We start from the raw sequence: 22,129 nt of genomic DNA, 5'->3' as shown, positions 1-22,129 counted from the left end.
TCACGAGTCCGTTCAAGGCCTTCCACCTACCCGTCCACCCCTATTGCACCCGACTTTCAGTACATTTTGCTGCTTGGGTTCTTTCTCAGAGTACAGCATGACCATTATCCGCATCACCGAATGATGAAATTGTTATCTGGTCGCATGTTTCTTTATCTTATCTTCAGCCAAACCGCAGCATTTTAAATAGCAATACAGCACGTTTCCATGGTTTGTTTCTCATTACTGGCTATACTCTCGTTAAAGTTTTCTTTAGCTAAAAAGGCGAGCACGCTCTTGATACCTCTCGCCGCGCAAACCCGACCCTACATCTGCACTTCTCCTTCTGGTGATTCATTTTGCTCGTAACGGAGCACAGGCCAATATCGGGGTAAAGACTGCAAGGGCCCATCCTAATGACAGCAAACAAAGGTTGCCCGTTAGGTTACGATCTGGGATGCCGCCCACATTCATCCGTTATGTACTCTCAGTCTGATGAGTCTATTGTAACTCGGACCACGATCGGGCGCTATATTTACGTTGCCGGCGCGACTAGGTCAACGTTCGAGACGTGTGCTACTCTCTTCTTGGAGTCACGGGGAATAGGGTGTTACCACTCATGTCATGAACGCGATTATTAACACTGTCTATCACAATTCGGCGGCGGAAGGCTGTCTCATGACCTTCCCGAAATCCTGGTTCGCATCAAGGACGCCGGTGCACACGTACGTTTTCGTTCCACTGAAGTATGTGAACCATCATGTATTTTTATGTAAATCTACTTCAAAATATCATTAAAGTGACATTTGGCTTTAATAATAGAGCTTTATAGGGCCAACCGCTGTACAGCTCCGTCCGCAGCTTTACAAGACTACGTGACAACGACCATGTGACGGAAAATTTACCGTTAACGATGACCCTATACAGCTACAGCATTTTAACGCTTTTGGCACACTGCTCTGAGATGCAGCCAATTTTTATTATTTTATTTTCCCCCTTTTTAGCAACTCTATAGCCTCATGTAATTCAAGCACGTGTCATTTTTCGTTCGTAAATATCATTTCCTTTTCTTAATGAAGAATACACCATAACGATAGGAGCGACTTTGGAGTTTGCATGGCCTGTGCGTGGCGTGATCTCCCTTCTTCGGTGCCCTGTCCCAAGGCCCAGGTATTCCCGCTCTCCTTCCTTCAACACTTGCCGAGAGCTCCAGCTCCGCGCTGCGCTCGCTCTCCTAATGCCAGGTGTCCGCCAGTGTCACACCTCACGGGACCGGGACGTACATCTACGTAGAGCTCACGTGGTGTGCGCTTTCTTACACTCTGGAGTCAGCGTTCATAACGTGTGAACGCCTTAGGTTCGTTCAGAAAATGTGATTCAGCTAGAGCTAATAGAGACGAGCCGGAGGCTGTTTGTCGGCAACACGAAAAAAAAAAAATAGAAGAAGAAGAAAGCAGACACTTCTACAACAGGTAACAATGAGGAGACCATTCGTAAAAGGTCCCCAAAAGCCGAAGCTGATACGTTGGGTGAAGAGACGTTGGGTCACTAGTGCGTAAGCAGGAGCGCTGCATCTCCTTCTGTCATCCTTCAAAAGTTCTACATGAATACGGTGTGTTGGAGAACGATTGCACCCTATGTGGGGAAACAACGTGGACACGTCGAAGCGGAGCCCGCGAAACAGTGCTAATTCGGCAGGGAGGGCGTCCCCAATTCTCAGAAGGCCCTCTGCACTCCGACGATAATTCCTTGTCAAAGGAACGCATTCAAGGAAGAAGGATTTCAGCTAGTGGTTTCTGCTCGATCGAAGCAATTTCAAACTGCCTCAAATTTTTTTTCTTTTTTGTGCGATCACCACCCCTTAGAGCCCGGTGGAAGGATAAAGAGAAGGCTGAATAGAGTTCCAACCGCTCATTTTGCGCGCCACGATGTTCGGACGCCATTAGGTTCTTTTTCTTTAATTTGGTCTAGCGCGGAGCTCGACTTCGAGAATTAAATGACCCCTTTCACGATTCCCCACATGCTCATATCTGTCGTTTTCCGGCGGACTTTCTCAAGGTCTACAAGGAAGTGATAACGCGTCACCTTCAGAATAACATGATGCATTAACAGCTACTAGGCAAATGTAACCGTAATCACCGGTCGAAATTGATTATCTTTTGCGGCACTGCAGCACTGTTTCTTGTCTGTCACCATAGAGATCTTGAAAGACACTAGAGCGCAAAAGAATAAAGGAAGTGGTGGCCTGGAAAAAGCATTGACAATGGAAGCCGTCAAATGTTACCGCAAAGTGAATCGAAGCTATAACAGCGTAAAATGTGAAGAAAAAAAAACGTCTGAAAGGAAACGTAACCCTAATGCCTGGTTCACACTGCTGCATTTTCACGCGTTACGGATGCGGCGTGGCAGGGTTGTTATAGCAACGAAGTACGGCGAACCAAAAAGCATACGCACCACAAGAGTTGGGCTCGACCGAACTCCATGCGGTACAGATTACCTTCGTTTACACAGCTAACCAATGAGTGAAGGCGCACCGCAGAGCGGGGATGGATAGATAGATAGATAGATAGATAGGTAGACGAATAAAGAGTGGAGACACGATTGGTCAAACACAGGCGCTTTCCGTATCAAGAACGCATGTGTCTGAACAGGCTGTCGTACGACAACCGCATCCGCACTCGCTCTGCACCGTACCCCCAACGGCGAGAAGTAGCAGTGTGAACCAGGCATAATGCGCAAGGTGACGTCGTTGCAGAATACGCTGTTCCACATAGTGTAAGAGATGGTGTGAAACGACAGAGATGGCATTGAAAGTTCGCAAAGCTCGTCGTTGAAGAAAGCCAAGTGTTATAGAAGTTTTCGTATATATCAAAATTTCGTATTCATCATCATCTGTCCTGGCCGAAAGGAGACGTCATCTGGACCGCCACTAACCATCACCGGCCGTCAACGACCAGCTGGGCCACGCAGTCTTCCCATTTTGTGCCTGACATGGCGCAGTTGAGAGGATCAGCAGGATTCCATTCTGTTACGAGGCACGATCGTTCCATTTTCTTTCACCCCGGCATGAGGCATGTTCTAAATTCATTGGGTCCAATTCTCCTGCGGCATCTGTCGCATCTGTCGCAAATCAGTCGCTCTGCCAGGACAAAAACAATTCCCCTCGTAACTATTTCGGGGATTCACGCTTTCTTTCGCTTCAGAGAGTTAGCGTAACACGCCCTGTCATCGTAGCGTGTCTCGCGAGTTGCGAACATTGCATCTGGTTTTCTGGTTTTGACCAATTTCACTCCATGTGATCGTACCAGGCCTCGTTAGCGTAGCTTGGCATGCGAGTGCCTTGTCATGTTTTTTCATGCTAATTGCGCTTGTTCTTGTTGAACATCAAGCATCATCTTCTGGAGAACCACAGGAATCAACAACTCAGGGCCCTGACCCTAAGAACCACGACCGCCAACGTCGAAGCGGCCCTGGTTTCACGAGCGATTCAAAACCGCAAGATAAGTTGCCTCACGACCGGAAGTTTTCGTAAAGTGCCTTCTGAACTGAGGACAGTTCATTTTTCAAAGTGGAGGTCGCGTGAGCAGCAGCTGCAGCAGCACCACTGCCACTGTGCACTCATCTTCTTCATCGTGGTATCGTCGATCCACAAAAGCGATGGGCGCGAGAGAGGCTACGGGAGTTCATCGGCCAGCGTCGACGCATCACCATCTATGAACTGTTTAATTAATTTAAGCAACCTAAAGCATTAATAAACGTCTATCTTGCCTTTGGTAACACGCCTGCTGTTCCGTACCCTTATTCATCAACATCTGTCCTGGCCAAATGGGGACGTCATCTGGACCGCCACTTTGTCATCACAGGCCGTCAGCGACCAGCGGGACCACGCAGTCTTCCCATTTTCTGCCTGACAACGTATGCGTATATGCGCATATACAGAGTGTTTAAAAAACCGTGTCATTCGGACATTATAAAAAAAACGGGGCGACGGAAAAATACGGGGTAAACGGCATTTGTGTGGCAACAGAATTTGCCATCATGCAAAAATATTTTCATTTGATTTTAATTAAAAGAAATTGAATTTCTTTTATTGAACTCCAAAATTTCGCAAGTCAACCTAACGTTGTTTTTTTTTTACAGAATTAGAGAGCCCGTAGCGAACTTAGTCAGATCCACCAAGAAATCAGCTCGATATTGCAAATGGAACTGCCCAAAAAAAGTCCCGAAATTGAGGCTTCAAAGTTACGGGTATTCAACGGCGCACCAAATCTGTCGCAAAGACGCGCGGAGAGCCTGACATGCTCCTGCCCCGACGAAGCTAGTACAATTTATCGCCGAACCGGCGTGCAGCACAAGACGTGCCGATAACAAGGCGGTTGACATTGCACCATACGTTGATAAGCGGCAAACAAAAATAATTCCGCCTCTTTTTTCCCGCCCTCTTTTTTTCGACCTTCTATCTTTCATGGGGACAGGAGCATGTGCTGCTCTCTGCGCATCTTTGCGACTGATTTGGTGCGCCGTTGAATACCAGAAACTTTGAAGCCTCAATTTCAGGACTTTTTTTGGGCAGTTCCATTTGCAATATCGAGCGGATTTCTTGGTGGATCTGACTAAGTTCGCTACGGGCTCTCTAATTCTGTAAAAAAAAACAAAAAAAAACGCTAGGTTGACTTGGGAAATTTTGGAGTTCAATTAAAGAAATTGAATTTCTTTTAATTAAAATGAAATGAAAATATTTTTGCAAGATGGCAAATTCAGTTGCCACACAAGTGCCGTTTACCCCGCACTTTTCCTTCGCCCCTTTTTTTTTATAAAGTCCGAATGACACGTTTTTTCAAAACACCCTGTATGTTCGAACGTTTCGTGAAAGAATAACACATTCGACACAAACTGCACTCCTGTACAGACATGCCTTCTCGTGTACGTTAATCCCCTATTACAACATTAACATACCATTCCCACTGATGAAGAATGACATGGACGATGTGACGAAGAATATGTGATAAACTGAAACCAGATTGGGTAGGATTGGAGTACGTTTTATTGGATGTGCGTATCTCACCCATCCAATAAGTCACACCTATCAACGATAGGTGTCACGTGGGCGCGCCGTTGCTGTGGCAACGGTGACGAGCTGCGCTAAGCGATCGTAGCCAAGAACGCGCCCCATCGTGACGCTGCCCACACGAGTGAGGCCAACAACGGCAGGCAGGAATCGTCACCAACACCACCACCGCATATTAGTAGGAAGTAACTAAAGCGTAAACTTATATTCTTATATGATGCAAAACAACAATTATCATGAGTGGATAGCTTACAGGCACGGACAGAGAGTAATTCTTAACATTAGTTTCACTTGCTATGCTGTTTCATGAAGATGCTAGTGGGATGTTGTCAAAACTGACGAAGATAACCATAATTCAGGTAGGCACAGATTATTTATACACACAACGCTTAGAGATTCTACCATCCAAGGCACGGCATCTCTTTCCCCCTTTTTCTCTCTTTTTTTCATTTCATATTTCCCCTTTCAACCTACAAAAAGAGGACATTTTTCCAAGTATGGTACCAGCCAAAAAGTAGTACCGACCCCAAGCGCCACTCAATAATTTCCCACTTTCAACTTTGTAATGTAAAAAAAAAAAAGGAGTATACATAGAACGAATCAATACACGCTTGCAGCAAATGAGTTATTCTGTGCCTTCAATGGTTCTGGAAATTCTATGAACGAATCACTAACGCCCCCAGCCAGTACACACAGAAAACTTATAAAAAAACGCATAATGGTTAATGTGAGCTTTGTCGACGCAGACGAGAAGTGCACGCTCTAATTGAGCAACGAGAAAATTCGTAGGCAGGGGAAGCAGAATGTACAGCTCTCTGCAACGTTCACTTTAACGCGGCGACGGCTGCGAAGCAGTTGGAGAGCCGCCCTATCGGCGCTAAGTAGAACTATAGGAAGAGAGCGTTGTGATCGGCTATCCCACTCATGCTTGGGGGCTTTGGGGGTGTTTGTCGAGAAGCACACGCTCCGCTCTGAATACGCGGAGAAGGGTTAAGGCCGGTTCACACTATTGCGTTCCAATGCGTGCGTGCGGCTGCGTGCGTATGCGTTGACATCTTCTTCTTCCTCCACCTCCTGGAGCGCGGTCTATGATACGCGGGACGACGCACGCATTCGCACGCATTGGAACGCAATAGTAGTGACTTTTAGTGTACCGTTGATAAGGATATCGTGCCTATCGGAACCAATCGCAGCGGTGCGTGACTCAGAATCTTATCCACTGATTGGTTCCAACTGATGCGGTTCGACGCAAGCCACGCTATCGACGGTCTGCTAAAACTCTAAAAAAAGGAGGAGGCTTCTCGACAAACGATATCAGCCACGTTGAAATGAACAAGAACGAAAAAAATAAATAAATGAATAAAAATTGTACGCTTTCATTCTCGTGCTATGGTGGAGTAGAGTATGTGTAGATATAAGTCTCATGTGTTGAGGACTGGGAGGAGTTGGAAAGCGAGGGACGCACCCTCGAGATCCACTATTGCGCTTTGTTTCCATGCTCTCGTGTAGTAGTTAGAGCACTACAGGGTATGTTTCCTTACAAACAAACAAACAGGGAATGGAGTCATCAAAATACAAAAATAAAATGAAAAGACACTCAAATGTCATGGCACAACAGGAGTAGCCATTACCTGAATTCAATACCGCACGGTAATTTTCGTTTCCATTTCTGTTTCCGCAAATGGAGGACCGTGGTATGTGTTTCCGTTTGTGTTATCGTTATCATCTCCAATTTCGGTAATATACCGTTTTTGTTTTCGTTACCATTGCCGTTACCTTTCTCTGGTTCCAAGTGACATCTTCCTCACAGAATTTATGGTAGTAGTTACGGTATTTAAATACTCACGTTGAAAAGTATTTATGCAGAGTATTTAAATACCTCTTTCAACAAAGTATTTTGCATTTATATTTAAATACTAAAAAAATGTATTTATGCCCATCCCTGCCCACAACCCTTTGTATATACGTTCAAGTACCGCGTACCCAAGCTGTTGCGCCTTTCGTTATAAAAACCTATCTTCCCTGTCACTTCGAGCCTCTTCTTTTTGTGGCTTTTTCTCTACATCAGTGGCACTGCACACATTCGTTCTAATGGTTTGGTTTGGTGCGTGGAAAAATGAAATGACATTACATTCTGCTCTTTCTCACGTCCCCACTGCATGTCCCCTTACAGTGGACTATATCAACAAATGTGAAATACGACGCTATGGTGAAGACAAACGAAACAAAAATAATGAACGTTCACTCAGAAAGACTAACATATGGTCTAACTAAAATTATTGTCGAAGTTTACACTGTACTCGCGTTCGTTGTGATGTTTGCGAAGCAGGAGAACATCAAAGTGCTGAACGGTGCAAAGCTGCATTTGATTTATGACGTCGCGCTGCATCAGCGCACTTTTGTTTACAGAAATGAGCAATCTTACCGCCCGAGGGAACCCATTTTGGACATGCGTTTTTCTTCTTTTTATGCGCGCACAAACGATGCGCGTGAATCTTTGCGAGAGGAAACGAAGAATGGAGAAAGCATATGGGGCGTTTGTTTGGAAGGTGGCAACGTCGCACGGCCCATTCCAGCGAAAGGTCAAAAGAGCTTGCAACTCTGAATTGTTAGGTTAATGCACGATGCCTAACTGTTTCACACTGACGGCTGCATGGAGATTGTTGATTAGGCTAATTGCCCAGAAACATCCCTCCTTCCGCCAAACATCGTCCGTTAGACGTATAGTGCTTTATAAATTCCGTTCTGCGTTCTTTATGCACGGGTACCAAATACTGTTTAGTAGGAAAAAACTCCCGAATAGTTTGGTACCCGAGTAACGGCACTCGATTAATAGCAGTACAGGAGAAACTTCCAACCCGTTCAAACATGGCGCTGAAGATGAAAATCGAAAAAGGCGTAAACGGACTGTCACATATATTTTTCTGTTTGCAGTCCATAATGGCGAGTAACTGTTCTCGCGAACAATCTATCTTGGGCACAAGAAATTCAACACGCTATACAGGGCGTAGAGTGTTCGGGTGGAATTGGACCGTAACTGTGGAAATGGCGTAGCGCGAGAAAAGACCGTCAGGACGAATGCTTCAACTGTTTCATTGAAATAGCGCTGTCGCCGTTTCCTCCTTGTGTTCGTCTTTCCGCGCGCTACGCCATTTCCACAGCCGTATACATTTTTTTTTTTAAATCCTTTACATAATTTTTATGATAAAACTGAGACGTGCGTAGATGCGGTAGATTTGTGCGGTAGGTTGGTGACGAGGTAAATGTCAGTCTAATAAAGTGAAAATCTTTGTGTGATTGACATTCTTGCGACGGAGCAACTCAAATAGTGGCGGTTATAGTGCTGCGTAACTTTAGCCCCCCGATTTTGCGGTACACACATGTGTCAGTAATAGAATGCAAAAAGAGAGTGTGCAAATGTGCTTTTCAGTCGCTTAGGAGAACCACTGTCAAAGCTGACAAGTTGCATGGAAAACACAGAAGCAGTACAATGTTCCATCGCTATACTAGCTTAATACTACATAACACTGCACACCCATAGATGACGAAGTTACTCGACAAAAGGAACTCGTTAAAGGTTAAGTTAATACCGAAGTTACAGGTAATGAAAATGAACTTCAACAACAACAACAGATAAATTGATGATGATGGATGGGGAGAACTGAACTTGACGTTACCAAGGAACTTTGGAAAAGTAACGAGTTACTTTCAAGTTACCTGCTATACCTAATATACACTTTTTAGTTCTTGACTTTCTATAATTAATTAAGGCCGTGATCTCACAATGGGCAGTGCAAGCCGTTTTATAATTCTTTTGATATACGTAAACTGTACTAATATTTGGTATGAAGAAAGAAGCGTGCCTTTATGTCTTTAGGGAAGCATTTGATGATCTTGATCTCGTAACAAGGTTCTTCAACGGCGCACAAAGCAGGCACTGAAAGTTTAGGTTCCACGAGTTGACCTCTACGCACATTTCGTAGAACCGCACCAAGTTTAGCTAGACAGTGCCCTCTGTCAGTATAAATACACTGCTCGTCCCTATGATGAACGTCACCTGAGTCTCCTCCGACAAAACCGAATTTGTATAGCGTTCACCGCGCAACAAGGGAACGGAGTTAGGGATGAAAGAAGGAACGGAATTAGACGCGCCGTGCACGTACGACCGGCGCGCACGTGCTCTCGTCTCATTGGAGAGGGAGGGCGCAGTTTGCGATGTTTATAGACTAGAATCGAAAGAAAGGAACTCGGAACTTACCCAAGTTACTTTGAAATTGTTAGCTAAAAAAAGGAACAAGTTCCTCAAGAAGTTACTGGGGTTCAAAAGGAACAAGTTACGGTAACGAGTTGCCTCCAACACTGCTACATACTGCATAATACTACCTGGCCAAATGGGCATCCTATGACTTACTAAGTGTGTGCATTGTGCGCTACCCCAGTGATTCCTTTTCTTGTTCAACATTTTACACTCACCCGTTTGGAGTTTTTGAACTACATGTTGCACTCCATCAATTTAACCAGTTCATCTTTTTGTATTCGCTGTATGTAGGCATCCTTGGTTAACCAGTCCGACTTTGTTTATCCCCATTTATTTATTTGTTTATTTTTCTTTATCACATCACCATCCTCATCATGCTACTTTGTTCAAATTTTGTCGCGTGACAGGGAGACGGGGCATTCTATGCATATAATTAACGTTTCCGAAGCGTGTTCATCTGCTTTTCGGATATACGGAGCCGCTCATGTGTGGCTGTTAAAACCAAGACAAATATAAGACGCACAAAGGTGAATTCAAAAGATAGGGTGCCCTGTACCGAGCTTCCTTTGATATCCCGAAATTGGACATCGTCTTAAACTACCGCGTCAGTCCATCATTCCAATAAGAAAATTTTACTGATACTATTTAAATACATAATGAGAAATAGTAAACGAACCAGAGCTACTCCCACAACTTTTAGGGTGAAATACAGGATAAACTTTAATAAGAGAATATTGCTACGACAAGTAAGGAAATACCGCTAAGCAATGATAAATAACTGAAATGCAAGTACCGAAATGTATATCTACGCCGTCCGTTCGGGGAACATATATTGCCTCATTTTTCTTTCTGTCTCTTTGTACTTTTAGCGCGGAATTAAAAAAAAAATGTGCTCTTCAGCCTGTTCTGCCCTCCTCCCTGTACGCCTTCTTCAGCACGTCCCTTAACACCGTGATGTCTTATACGATGTCGTTTCGTCCAGCTATGTTTTTAGTCACCCTTTCTCATAAAGTGCTGCACCAGAAATGTTGCCACTTTCTACCCTTCAACTCTTCACTTAGGAAGGGCGCCTAAAGTATGGTGAGAGTTCGTGGCACTTTGGAGCCACTCCCTGTTCCAGCGACGGCAAACGGTAATGCAATGATACTGCTATGGGCAAAAACGTATTTCCGCCCCTACGAAACTGGAGAAAGGCCTGGATATAGTTTAATTTTGTGAAGCTGAAAATCTTAGTCACACAAATCGCATCTACAAATGGTGCAATCCTCACCAAGCAGTTTTCTGTACTAGTATTTTTACGACACAGAAACGTTTTACACACAGCGGCAAGAGTAAATACTGGCTTGTGTATTCTCATGTGCTCATTCGCCCGTCCTTGTCTGAAATGACGAAGTACTTACAAGCCTTGGAGTTGGAGTTGGACGGACTAAAAATAATACGGAGAGGTTGAACTTGCCACCTGACAAGTTCTGCTACTCTGAGAAAAAGCTACGAAAAACAACAACAAGGAAAGAGTGATGACTAAGCTAGGCTGTACGGCGCACTGTTCACGGGCACATGACCGTCGGAGGATCGCGCCAGACAGGAACCAGAGCGCCACGTACAGATGAATTAGTACTGAGCATCAAGAGAACAACTTGAGATGAAGCCTACGAGAGCCTTGAATGCGGCGTCTCTCTGGTTGGCGTCCCACAAGCCTTCTTTAAAGCTATCCTGGTGATTTCAGTTTTTCAGCTAGCAGAGATTCTTCACGTAACTTAGGCGGGTTTCAACCCAGATACGTAACTCCCTTCCCTTTCGATGTTTCATTTAATAGAAACGAGGGAGGGAGACAATGGGACGTCAAGGGAAGCAGTCCAATAAATGCGCCGGATCCTCCAGCGACAGGTATCATTTATTTTGGAAAGCAATAACATTAGGTGGGGGATACTGTCCCTTCTCTCAAAGTAAGGACGGAACATGACTCCCCGTTGCAATATCCCGCGTTCAAATACATCCCGTGCGCGGATGCCACAACTTTCGTTGCACGATTCCATACGTAGTTTCACCTTGTCCTGGCAATTCAAACGTGTTCAGTGCACGTAATTCTCCTGGTGCGATAGCGCTGTCTGTCATTGCCGAAAGCGTGCGTGTTTTGTCAATGAAATGAGCAGAAAACGATCCGGCGCTGGTACTTTAGTGCCGTTCACACATATATCATCATTAGAGCGCAATAAGTTTGCTCACGAATTACCTGAAATGCACGTACAATTATAGTTGTGGATCATGCGGTTATGTACTAGCCCACATGCACGCGCGAATGAGTATATGTGCTGTAAGTTCCTTCACCAGTGCCTGTCGAGGAACTATTTATATAATGCTGCGAGCAATATCTTACATGTGTTATTTAATTTTCGCGAGAAGTTGGTATGCAACGTATTGACAAGCGGCCGCTCAACCTCGCCTTCATAATCGCTCAACACTTGACTCCATAAAAATTCACACGGGAAAAGCAAAATTTGCCGATCGTTCAGATGTGTACTTGCATATTTCCTAGCACTACCTCAAATTTTATTTTCAGCCGCCCGAACACCGGAAGAGGTCCAAGTTGCAAAAAAATTTATAAATTGATAAAAACAATCGCAATTTTATGAATAACCCACGCGCATCTTATAAAAAATAATCGATAAAACACAGCGAGGCTTCCGCGTCTCATCCATGTTTTATACTCTAATTATGCAAGTACTTTCAGAACGAATGTTAACAAACATCCACTGAAGTACGAACTATTAACTTTTATGCATTACTAAACAATCTTACCCAACCTGAAAACAGTCCCGAACGGGTTATTTTGTGGTTCCCCCACGATACCATAACACGAATGGCGGCTCTCGTCCTGAGGCTCTTCCCTTAACATAAGATGAAAAGGGCTTTCGCATTCATGGAAGTATGCGCTTCATTCATTATAATCCTTGATCAATCGTGCATGAAGCAATTAAGCATGAAGTCGGTATTCATAAATGAGGATTTATGGCCCTGCTGGCGCAGCTTCGCTAGTAAGCCTTACGTCAGAACCACATGAGGGTCATGCACTGTTTTAAAACCTACCCAGGCAGCACACCAATATTGGCCCAATATTGAACCAATGTGGGCTGCCAGGTTGGCCAATTCTGGTCCCATATTGCCCATATCCCTCAAAAACCTCCATTGGGATTGCGTTACCTTATTTGACCCAAAAACCTCCAACCCGCTCCTAGTGTACAACGGAACAAAACACTTTCGTGACGGTGATGGACATACTCCTCAACGACTCGTACTGCCTCTGTAGTAACTTGAGAGCACCTAGCGTTAAGAACAGACATCCCTTCCTATCAAACGTTGTGTGTTTTACTTGACCTGCCGCTTCCGTTGTCATTAGAGAAACCAACGACATTTTCGCCCGAATGAAACGTCCGACCCGAGTGTCAGTAGTTCTTCTGTATGGTTGAGAGCTTTGAAGTTCAGGTGCGCGTTCAGAAAGCGCGTAGGTGCGCTCGCCTTGCGTCACGTGGTACACTTTCGAATTTCGCGCGCGGTCTTTCTTACCAGGAAAAAAATCCACGCGAGGCGTGCCCTGTAGAACACAATTGCGACGGGTGTTTCTCGACACGATCTAAAACTTTCCAATTCACATCTCGGCCCTCATCCGGACACGTCATTTACTAAATTATAAGATAGACAAAACTGACGCTTTTTCCATCCAACTTTGAACATATATGTCTGTTCCTGACACAAACCACATGTATGTGACTGTTAACTATATTCATCAAATATTTCGTCGTAATTGTCGTTTAGATAAGCCAATACGTTCATGATTGCCTACAGAACGAATCGCACAGCACGCCAGGATCATTCAGTGTCTACTGACACTAATCTGAAATGGCGGCGGCACGGCAGGATCGAATGTGCATCATTAGGCCCATTGCACGCTTGCGAAATCACCTCCCCCGTGCGCGCTAAAAACATCGGCAGGCTGCAAAGCAAGGTTCACGCGTTAGAATAATAAATAAATACATAAATAACTAAATACAAGAACGATGAGAGACATTGCAATAATTTTTGCGGGGATTTGCGTAGGACGTGCTAATACCACGTTGCGAGTGGAAGCCGGGAGTGCGCAGCAGCTTCGACTCTGAGTATTTCGTCGAGGTTCCCCGTTATCGTTGGTGGCAGCACATTGTTGTATGCATGCATCATATGTATGAGATGATAAACGATGTGTTTTTTGCTGGGCGACTGAGTTCGCAATTCAGGGTACACGCAATACTGCACAGATTGCTGTGACTTATGTTACGCAAAAACGTGCAGCATTGCTGGAACGAGAACACAGGCTGTCTACCTGGATGTTCTTCTCAGTCCAGTACTCTGACAAAGAAATGGCAGCGAGCATCGGTTCGGAAAGAAGGGACATTTCGCTCCCTATTTTCCGAAAAGGTTTTATTGACAACTATTACTTAGGTGTCACAGATGAAAATCAATCGCCGCCTATTTACACGAGGGTGGCATGCCTATATGCCTTCAAAACGACCTTTCTCCTTGCATTTCATTCCTTTTTACGATGCACGCTCGCAGGTATTTCCCTATTTCACTGCCCCTTTCAAATAACTTTGAGACTTCGGCGGAGACTTCGGCATCTGCGGTTGTTACCAAGGCTGACTTTATATGGGCCACTTTTTAACGTATGCATGAGATCGGCAAAAAATGAAGACTTTTCCTTCTTCCTTTGCAGCTTTAATTCAGTTCAGTAGTAGCGACCTCCGCATTGAAACAGTTTTAAGGCAATAGTGTGGGCAAGTTGGTACATCACGATTGAAAAAAAAAAAAAAAAAAAACTATTTTTTTTAAATACTGAAACAGTTTCTCCACTATTGTTAGTATGACACCTAATCAACGACTAATTTTCGCAACCAATGTAAACACGGTGGCAGTGTAAACGATAAGTAATACCCCGGCCACACGGGCACGGAAAATTACATTAGGTGCGTAATGAATTAAGCCTTAATGTCATTCGTGTCGTGCTATACGAAGGTATTTAATGGCATTTGTCCGAATGACATTTTCCGCGTAATGTGATCGCCACAACTCATTCGCTCATGAAATGCGTACCCTCACTCCCATTGTCTGAGCACAAGGGCAATTTAGAACTTCCATAAAGCCACTCTGTACTGCGCACCGCGCAGTTATTTTATACATCACACGAAAACGAGCATTAGTTTTGCCAAAATGCCTGGCGTTGACTTTGTTCGTTGACTGCTGAAATCTTTGTTGACTTTATTTCCCCGGCCCGTTTCCCTCCTTTTGCGATGAACAGGTAAGCTTAATGAAAACCAATGTTCCCTGAAAAACTCCAGAGTGCAGCACCGTCCTCCTTCACTTTCTTTGTGTCCGGTCGGAGAAAAATGCTGCAAGCGAGATCATGTGTTCCTGGAATTCGGGTGCTCCGCCTGTTACGTGTGGGAGCCTGGTCACGTAAGGCAAAAGACAATAAAGCGAAAGGAAACACGGTCAAGTACAAACATCGGTTGACAACGTACGAGGCCGGTACGTATGTTACGAAATGTTGCATGACTTCAGAATTATCGTTTTTGAAACACGCGGCATCCAGTGGAACGCTAGTAAATAGAAGCGCTGACAGTAAAGCCTGGGCAATTGCTTCACTATAATTATGTTTAATGGGGGAAGCTCAACGCGGCGTGATGCTAGATGTAGGCTGCGGGCGTGGAGTACATCGTGATACTATACATCTAGGGTTGCCACCTTGAAAAATACCGGCTGAGGGAGAGGAGGTGGAATAGAGGGAAAGGAGGAAATGTTCGCGGGAATGGGAAAGTGGTTGAGGGATGGAGAGTATACAGAGAGAGAGAGAGAGAAAGAAAGAAGGAACCAGCGTACTCGCTTAAGAGGGGATACGACCTCCGGCGGCCCCATGTATTCTCTATGGACGAAACAATGCGATCTTTTGCAGCTAATACTGAACCGATTTGGACCAAAATGGCCTTGTTCGATAGATTTTAGAATTTCAAAAAATTCGCATTGGCGACATTTGCAATTTTTTTGCAGACGTTTTTAGAAACCTTACGAAAGCTGCAAAAAAAATTTATAAGTTCGGTCTCTCGCTTTTGGAAGTTCATAGCTCGTTTACTGTAGCACATATGTGAAATGTAATCAGTAGGATTTACGCGGAATTCTTTCTTGAATATTTACGTGTCCATGTCATGTCTGTCCATGCCTCCAGTTGTTCACAATATTGAAAAAACTTAAGGTATGTACGGCTCCGTGAACTGCCCCGTCTTGCCATCGTACAGTAGCGCCACATTGCTGGTCAGAAGAGAACTTCATATCGTTCCGCGGAATGCAGTCACTGTTCTGGCACCCTATCCCAGAAGGGGTTTCCCCGGCAGCGGAAGCGCGAAATTGAGGTCGTGAAACCTGTCTGAAGAGATCCACGTTGAGTAGGTCGTCGCAAAATAATGGGAAGGCCTTGAGTGAGAATAGGGAGAATGGGCGGCATAGACCAGGAAAGCTTTGCTACACAGCCACACAATATTCGTCTCGCATCGCATGCACGTAAAAAGAACGGTAGGGTTAGGGGAGGTGAGGCACAGTGAGACCGAGTGGTGTTATCATTCGCTCTCCCGATGTGTTGAAATTGGAAGACAGTTTTCTTTCTTTTTTTAATGAGGTAATATCAAACAGTCAAAGACTGGATTATGGAAAGGCCGAAAAATAAGGAATTCCAAGAGGATGTCTGCGAAATAAATAATTTATGAATAAAACGTTGAAAAAGACTCCACGTAGAAATTCACTTTTTAACAGAACTCAAAAGAAGCTCTTTCTCTATCCCCAGCTGTAAGATCAACCCCAGTACACGAGGGATGCTGCCAAAAAGTGGCATGCGCTGGACAAGGTCATACAAAGTTATTTTAAATGCATAAAAAGCATTTAGCGCATTAATTCCCAATACCTGTCCTGAGCACAGCGTTGTGGATCTACCTGATGTAGCAGATGTAACTTTTCGAATATATATTTTTCCTTTCTTGGTGGCCTCTGGCTTTCGATTGTTCAGTCTTCTGAGTTCTCGGGCTCGGGGTCCAATGATGGGTGTAAGAGGGGTGTCACATATTACACCCAAAAGATGGGTGCTTATTGGGTATATTGACTCAAAAAATGGCAAGTTCTGAAAAAAAAAAAAAGGCTTGCTCCCAAAATTCACGGAACACTATTTGCACTGATGTACTGCAACCTGCATTTGCAAGTCTGATCGTCTTAGCTGCCTAGACTCTTGGGGACATGTTTACAAAAAGAAAGTGCCTGGTGGGTGATTGCCAGTGAATGACTTGTACTACCCACTCAATGAATTTTAGAGGAGATGGTGTCGCTCTATATATTTGGCAACCCGAACGTGATTGTCGTCGTGTACAATAAACTCTTGCAATAACACAGTCATCTCTACTTTTACTTTTTGTTTTCTGCCTAAGTGATCGAAAGTACGTTATCTAAAGGGAAGTTTGGTGAAACGATTTATTCCCTCTATTAATTCTCAACAATTCTATCCTACTTACTTTGTATAGCTCATTTTTTATCGCAGTTGGAATAACAATTTCCGTATCTTGGCTTCCTTACTTTTCGACCTTACGGTAATTCGGTTTTCTGGCTTTCCGGCCTGCTGATAGTTCGGTTTTCTGAATTTTCAGCCTTCTGATCGTTCGATGTTTTAATTTTTCAGCCTTTTAAGTTTCGACCTTCTGATATCTTGTCTAGGTTTCGAAGGATACATGTATGTTGTAAGGACCAAATTTAGGTTCACCTGCACATAGGCGCAAAGTAAATAAACTAAAACTGGGTGTCCGCCCATTTCATCGAAAATCGTTTGGTCGAATGCCGTTTGATCGGCGCCGTTTGTTGGAAAGCCGTTTGTTTTGAAAGTTCAAAGCTCCGTGGAGTGGGTCGTACGCACCTGTTTTTCCGTAAGTTTTGATTCGAGCATACGGTGCAGGCAATCAGTGTCCTCTGCTTTTTTATTTATTTGTTTGCTTTGTTCAGCCGAAGAGGGGAGGCCACTGGTTATTTTAAGACCTTTGTCATTTACGAACAACACAGCTGAACAGAAAAGTGGGTACAATCCGACGAATTACACATATTGAAGAATATGGCCTGACGTTGGGAGCAGCCGACAGTCTGTGCTTCTTCTGGGCACCCTTCTCATTGCTGGCGGCAAATTTAAAGGGAAAGTTCTGAAATCGGATATCCATATGTGTGCGAAAGCCGCTCGTCTGTGGAAACTATAAGAAGGAAATTTCGCCATGGTACAACATATTAAATTAACAGCATATAAAGCATTAGTTCCGAGTGGCTCAGGACTAACATCTCCATTTTTTTCTTTTACAATCAAAACATTAGGAAGGGAGTTGCCTCAGGACAGAAGCCGCCGATATTTCGAACAGAGACTGTTCTTCTTCTGTTCTTCTGAGACTGTTCTTCAGAGACTGTTCTTCTTCAACAGTCTCTGTTCGAAATATCGGCGGCTTCTGTCCTGAGGCAACTCCCTTCCTACATCTCTACCGGTTCGCTGGATTTCTACCCATCTGCTATCAAAACATTAGTTCCCCTCATTTAGAGCATGCATCTGCAGTCTTGGATCTCTGCACATCCACGCTGTCCGAGAAAAAAAAACAAATAAAGAAGACAAAATGCAAAGGTCTGCACGGCTTATCTTGTCTAGGTTTCGGGGGACTTATTCGGTTAATGTTTGCAGCGACAAATAAATTTAGATTCACTTGCACACAGACGCAAGGTAAATACACTAAATCAGAATAGTCAGTTAAATACAAAATGCGTCCGCAAAATGTTCTAGTGTGAGAACTCGGCGCCAAAGAAAAATCAGCAGGTGAATATAAATAAGCGAGGACCAACGAAATATAACATTTGGACTCCGCGCTGCGTCCAGAAAGTCAGACAAGCTAAGAGGGCAAAACATCAAGAAGTCACCAGATGCAGTCCACAAAGGGACAAAAGGGAAGAATTGGCTTTCGTCGGGACCTCCTTCTTTCTTTGTAGCTGAGTTGACCTTGGCAACCCAAACATGACGTGAGATCCCTGCATCTCAATAGTCAAGGAGGTCACACGTGTTTTTGGGACTACACAATCCTGCGGAGGAGCGAGTTATTTGTACTAAGGGTAATGGTTACAGCTTCCTCCAGGCTGAGACCCGTATGTTCGTGTGGCGCCATCTAGGAGCGAAAAAATCGTGAATCGGAGATGCCGCCTCACTCGTATCCCCTCTTAAGACAACAATGATAATAATAATGAATAACTAAGAAAACGACTGTTGACTACGGAGTTGGGTCTGCGCTCCAGATTTATTCAAGCTGTAGTGGAATGTTGAAAGGAAAACCCTGTAAAAGCCCCTATGAAAGGTGTTGAGGCACAAATACCGGCAAAAGGCTGCCGGTATCATCTTCCTACCGGCAGAGCGAGCAAGTAACCGGCCGTGCCGGTATAATACCGGCCTGGTGGCAACCCTATATACATCCTGCGGGCGTTAGCACATCGCCCAGACAGAGAGGGCAAGAAGCTACATCAGAATTACCCTTAGCACGACAGGCGCTCAGCAAGAACAATGAAATAAAGCAAATGAAACAATGAAGAACAATGAATAGAATGAATGAACTGAACAATGCTTTGCACTTCTAGCTCCTTTCTTTTTCTTCTTCTATCGCCATCACATCCTTTCTCTTATTTACCCTCTATCACACGCGTCTGTTTGTTCGCGTGTCATCCAGCCAATTTGTCGTCCTGCAGAACAAGAGACAACTCCCGAGTGATGCTTTGGGACGTTCGACTCTGAATTGAACAGAACGTGAATTATTTGGCAAGACTTTCATTAAGTCGATAGTGGATGAATATGCATGCTCGAAAAAAAAAAGCTTACTTCTATATATCCTATTCCTTCTATTTCCTGTTCAACGCACGCCATGTAATTGTGGCTATAATGTGTGAACGATACAGACGAAGGCATGCTGAGTGACAACAGCAGAAATGAGTTGAAGATAAGGAGTTTACCGCTTCCTCCACCACCAGCCTAGCAACTGCTCTGATCATCGCCTTGAAAGTTTGCCGAAAAGCCCACAGAAAACCAGACGTGGCACAGCCTGTCGTGGGAGGATTTGGTTACCAGCTGGTGTGCTGAATGCAGAAACATGTCCCTGACTTTGGGGAAGAAAAGAAAACGAACTACACACACAGAACTCAAACTAGCAAATACTTTTGATAGATTTAGAATTCATAGGAAAAGAAGGTAAAAAGGAAAGGGGGAGTTCAACCGAAGGCATGCTGATGCATCAGGGTGTTGTTGCAATCAATGCAGCTTCAAGGATTAACCTCTGCCACGTGTCTCTAACATACCGAATGCAAATAGTCTTATCAAAGAACGGTATACATTCTGGGCAGCTTTCCACGTGCATTGCCAATTCAGAACTCGGATAGCTTTGTTTTTCACGACTCGAGAATCTTCTCTTGTATCCCTCAGACAAGGGCACGATTGAACTCCTTTCCATTAGGGGTCCCTTACAGCTGCAAAGGACACCTTCGCAAAACGGAGTTCGTGCCGGTGACACACGGCAAGAGCGAACTCGTTTTGGTGTTTCGTTCGAAAAATATACCCGAAGATGTCGCTCTAGATGTTTCCATTACACTAGCCTACACGTACGGCATAGTAACAGTAAACATAACAACACGACCAATGAATTCAAAATACGTACTGCAACTGCAATATCTGCATGCAGACTTCGAGGTAGTTGAAAAATGAAAACAAGGTCTAGCCTTCGTTCGAGAGTATTGTCGTCGTATCGCCCTTCGTTCGACGCTACGCCATACGCCTTTACAGATGAAAAGGATATCGCCGATCTCAGCTTCGCAAAAGGACCGCTTCGTAAAATGAGATTCTTCTTCGCCGTTTGTCACGTCACACAACGCCCTTCCGTTAGGTGTCCCTTTGTGTAAAGGAGTTCAAACGAGGGGAGGGGGGCGGTTTCTTTGTCGAAGTTCTGAGGAGGGATCGTCCAACCGCCCCCCCTAGGGGTCATGGGTATTAGACGATACGCATCTCTGGGTTTCTCAATAGCACCCACAGGACAAGGTGATTTTCTAAACAACATTGCGTTTGCACGATACAAATTGGTTCGTGTGTTTGGTGCCACAGTTTTTTTGGTTGGAGCTACTGGTGAACGGGATTAAAGATTGCATTCTATCATTGACCCTATAACTAAGCCACACGTCTGCCTGCATTCCGTTGTATTAGTTGGCATTTGCAGCCGTATAGCGCAATTGAACCTTTCTCTGTTCTTTCTGTGTACCTACCCCCACCAATGAAATACGAATGCAATGCACCTTCTAGTCGAACGGCAGCAAAGCAAACGCCCATTCAATTTTCTTCGTTTCGGAAATTTTCATCGTCTCAGCCACAATTGCTTCGCACTGTCTTCCTCACAACATTCCCTAAATTTTCAGAACTGTCCTTTTGAATTAATTCCGTTTCGTCAAAATAGTAGGAAAAGAACAAGCACGCCATGAATTTGAACGAGAATTCCAGTGCCCGTATTGCAGCGGTCTCGGTACACGGTGTCATTTCTAGAGCACACATTTTTTTTTTAATGTTTTTAGCGACCACAGCATTTCTTTCGCAGACTTAGAGTGGAGCGTGCAAAGAAGTCTTTCCTGTCGTGGCTTTCGTTTGCGCTGTAATGTGTCTCGGTTACCCTCGCCTTTTCAAGCGCTTAATGCAGCCATAACACTTTGCGCTCCGTCTTTTCAGTACGCATATTGCGGTGTTATGAAGAAGCGTACACGACTGTTCTCGTCAGGAACAGCTCAAACGGGTAATACGTGTAAGCCGTCGCCGTGACCTCAACACCTATATGAAGGCATAGAAACAGCAAGTGCTGGGTTTAAGCTCTGCGTGAAAAGACATAGATTCAAACAAATACTGAAGAGTGAGATTGTCGTATGCATAGAAACAGACTTACCTACGACGTTTCATAATATTACAGTAGTGGCGTTCTAACGTTCGTCTTTGCATTGGCCCTTGCTAATCAACAAGCAATTGGCATTTGCAATTAACTTATCTGCTAAGTAAGGGAATTTACTACGGTACGAGGTGCTTATACGAGTACATTCAGTTACTTGTCTAGGGTATTCGTGCTACAAAGCCTACGTGCAAAATTATTCAAAGTTTGAGGTACTATAATAACCTGTCCCGCCTATAGGTGAAACTCAATTCATCTCCACCGTTATGGTACGCCATACTGAATTTCCAGCAACACTACCAGCAGTAGATTTTAAATGTAACAATCTCAGTCGGATTTCCAACTCGTTCATTTTCTTCTACTCTCCCGAACATTTCTTTTCTATCCTTTTTTATTTTTACTATTGCAACTCCATTGAATGTTATGTTATCTAACATCTCCACCTTTTTCTTTTCTTTTCTTCTAATGGAATCTTATGCATCTGCACTTCTTCATTCATTCAAACCTTCCGAGATTTCGTTCTGCACAGTAACATTACACGGTATCTAACCAGGGATAACATAAAAGTTGCTATAATTGGACGTAAGACTCTTTCACAAAGAAACCTATTATATTTCTTTTTCGATCTAAGATTAGCTGTAGCCGATATGCTTTTATATTAGAAGCCACGCTATCACAGATAAAAACAGACGGCGCTCATACGCATACACGTGTATACGTGTATCTTCTTACGTCGTATTACAAACATTTACCGCCAACCCACTGTGGAAATAAAGGTCACAA

General features: G+C 44.2%; 1 protein-coding gene across 2 annotated transcripts in view; it reads left to right on the top strand.

The window, feature by feature from the left end:
- Positions 1-22,129, top strand: part of LOC135397274 (tyramine/octopamine receptor-like) — a 147,465-nt gene that overhangs the window by 13,997 nt on the left and 111,339 nt on the right. The window lies entirely within an intron of this gene.

This window comes from Ornithodoros turicata, chromosome 1, assembly GCF_037126465.1.
Source record: "Ornithodoros turicata isolate Travis chromosome 1, ASM3712646v1, whole genome shotgun sequence".
In the NCBI taxonomy this organism is placed as follows: Eukaryota; Metazoa; Arthropoda; class Arachnida; order Ixodida; family Argasidae; genus Ornithodoros; species Ornithodoros turicata.
Note: the sequence above shows the minus strand (reverse complement) of the source record. Positions and strands in the feature narration are given on the sequence as shown.